Below are 3,116 nucleotides of genomic sequence, written 5' to 3'. Positions count from 1 at the left end.
TTTACGTATCGAGGAACAACACGGGAGAGGAAGACAGCTGACGATCTTCAGTCATAATTCAATGGGGTATGTAATTGATTTCAGAAAACGCTTTTTGTTATATTCCATGGAATGCTCTTAACGTCCCGATAGCAATGAATATATTAAATGCTTTGACAATAAATACATACAAAAATTAATCTGTGGAAGCCGTAGCGCTGTAAAAAGCCGGCTAAAATAACTGGATGGCCTACCTGCCTGTCAGCCTTCCATCTGTGCACAAACTTATCTCGTGCCCTCATTGGTCATGTGCGCGTTCGTGTGTGTTGGAGGAGGGGCTCTGTAAGGAAGTCTGAAGGAAGAGACAGATTTTTTCCGGTTGTGTACTTTCAAATTCTAGCCACTCGAGCTGGTTTCTCCGGTTTCTCCATTCTTACCTACCCTACCTTTAACTCTTTTTAGGGTGCAGCTATATGTTTTATTTATTTCAAAGTGGGCCCATTTTAATAATATTTTTTGTTCCTTCAAATGTGCAGAGGTGTTTAATTTATTTTAAAGTAGGCCTGTGTATTATTTTTAATTCTCCTTATAAGAGTTATTTGTTTCTTATTAGAGGTTAACAGTTTTATATCATGTCATGAATAGCCTAATAAATGCAAAAAAACTGTAGTTTTTGTCTGATATAACAATAAAAAACTGAAATATGTTTTGAGGCTCCAGACAAAAATTTTTTTTGGAAAAAGGAGCAAAATGGCTCTTTTGGTCAAAAAGGTTGCAGACCCCTGGCATAGGGGCATGGTAAAAGGCACACTGAGGGAAACACAATAATAATTTTGCTGGACATTGGTAAAATAAAACGCAAGTCATTATTTGTTCAAGACAGCTTTATTTGAAGTCATACATAACAATGATGTGCCAAAGTAACCTGCTTCCTCTCGTTCAAGGCTGTGAAGTCCAAACAGAGCAACAGAAAACGGAAACACCTGTGCTCAATTTGAGCATACCATGGCCCTTTCTCATTTCATCAAATCCCCCTCCTCGACTCCTCGACTCCTCGGTCCTCCGGTAGTGACCCGGAAATGAATTTCAGCGCGCCATGTTGAAGGACATCTAGGCCCATTCCCAAACCGCCCCCTACACCCTACCCCCCCGTTTGCACGTTCACGCGAAGGGTCCGCCATATTGAGGGCTGGTCCAAAGCAATCAGGGAGGGGGCGTAGTGGGTTATAAAAGCCTCCGACAGCGAGTTTGTATGGATGCAGGCTTGATAATCTCACTCCACAGGTGTGCAACCGTTTTTCGGGCATGGAGGAAACAACGTCATACAAATGTGAGTTCCATGTGGTTCTTTTTTTAAACGATAAATAATACGTTGCCTTAACTAAAACATGCCTTTGTGAACATGTATTTATAAATCTACACGTGTTAATTTGATTTGCCAAGATTACATTAGATTTTTATTTTGAAGATGTACAAATCTAAATCGGAATCAAACTAACAACACACGTGTCAATTCATGTATCCATTCACTTACGAAATCGGTTTAAACTCAAGTGTGATTTGTAATTTCAGGGACTGTGGTAAAAACCAAGGCACTTATTGCTTTAAGGATGGACAAGGACGACCTGTTCTGCAAAAAACGCAATGCTGCCAAAGAAGCATGGGAGTGAGTTATGCACTCAATTCATATTTTGTGCAATGAAAGTAATCTGACCATTGCATGTATCATATATGTGTAATGTGTGTATATGTAAAGCGCTTTGAGTCATTGATAAAGCGCTATAATAAATGTAAGGAATTATTATTATTATAATGAATGTGCACTGTGGGTCATTGCCTTAACACCAATATATATTGTTTAAATATTCTATGATAACAGGTCAATCATTAAGGAACTGGACCTTGGGCAACATGTGTCTCACAAACAGGCCTCCAAGAAATAGGAGAACCTAAAAAAGAAATACAAGGTAAATGGTGTATTGTTATTGTAAAACATGTTTGTTTTTGAAAAAGCTGAACAAAGATTTCTAACATGCATTTGTTTGCAATAGGAACTTAAAAGGCCAAGGACTGGAACAGGGACTGATCAGGGGGAAGAAACCCCTGCAACATGGCCCTTCTTCATGGCCATGGATGAGGCCATAGGTGCAAGGCCTTCAATTAGTCCTCCTGTCCTTGTTGCCTCAGCCTTGGCAAACCCCACAATCCTCTTCGATCCGGAGGCTGCTTCCTGCTCCTCTTCCTTCCCCCCCCCAAATGTGGCTGATGATCCAGACCTCTCACATCACTGTCTGAGGCTGGAACCACCCAGCAGCCCCCCCCCCCAAAAAAAGAAAAGGTGCTATGGGAGTGCTGGAGTGCCTAGAACGCGAGGCAGAAAAAGAGGACGAACGCCACAGAGAAATAATGCAGCACTCAGATACATTTCTAACCCTGTTCGAAAAAATGGTCGACAAAATGTGATTTATTTTTTTCCCCCCACCATTGGCCATTTCTATGTTTGATTATTGATGTTACTTAAAAGACTTGTTTTTGTTCGCTTGTATTATTTATTTGGAAGACAATAAACCTAATTTAACGTACTGTCCTTCATGTCTTCAATATTCTATAGTAAATACAGGCAGACGGGTGATGAAGGTGACATTGCGTTTGCTTGATTGTTAGATGGCTACATTGTTCTGTGTGGGTTTCATAATGTAGAAGGAAAAGTTTTGCACAAAGTAATGTTGTGCACGGAACTAAAGTGTTTTTTCCAAAGTCTGAAGATTAACCCTGAATATCAGCATTTTAAATAAAGATATGTCTGTGCGCTTCATAGGTATAAGGCATTAAAATATACTTAATTGCTCATGTCAAACCATTTGCAGAGTTTCACTCAAAAACAAAAGTGATTGTATTAGAAGACCTGTGTTCATTTTCTGAACCTTTGCTCTGTGCTCGTGATTGAATGATCCAAGAGGTAAGGACATTTGTCTCCAATTTGGGATTATGCAGAAAGACAATTCAGGAAAACCAAGTTTTTTTTTTTTTTTTTTACGGGGTGTGTCCGCATCTGTAGCCTGTTATTGTCTCATTATACCGCACTGTGAATGAATTAAAAGTAAATATATAAGTGGTCATGAACACATCTGTCCATC

The 3,116-nt window shown here is 39.6% G+C and overlaps 1 long non-coding RNA gene across 1 annotated transcript; it reads left to right on the top strand.

Moving 5' to 3' along the window:
- Nucleotides 1-937: 937 nt before the first annotated feature.
- LOC117537341 lies at nucleotides 938-2,223 on the top strand. The gene is made up of 4 exons (XR_004567709.1): nucleotides 938-1,309; nucleotides 1,552-1,645; nucleotides 1,859-1,946; nucleotides 2,031-2,223. It is a non-coding gene; the product is annotated as an uncharacterized LOC117537341 (long non-coding RNA).
- The last annotated feature ends 893 nt before the right edge of the window (nucleotides 2,224-3,116 follow it).

Source organism: Gymnodraco acuticeps, unplaced genomic scaffold (genome assembly GCF_902827175.1).
Source record: "Gymnodraco acuticeps unplaced genomic scaffold, fGymAcu1.1, whole genome shotgun sequence".
NCBI classification, from domain to species: domain Eukaryota; kingdom Metazoa; phylum Chordata; class Actinopteri; order Perciformes; family Bathydraconidae; genus Gymnodraco; species Gymnodraco acuticeps.
This window is presented reverse-complemented; position numbering and strand designations above follow the sequence as displayed.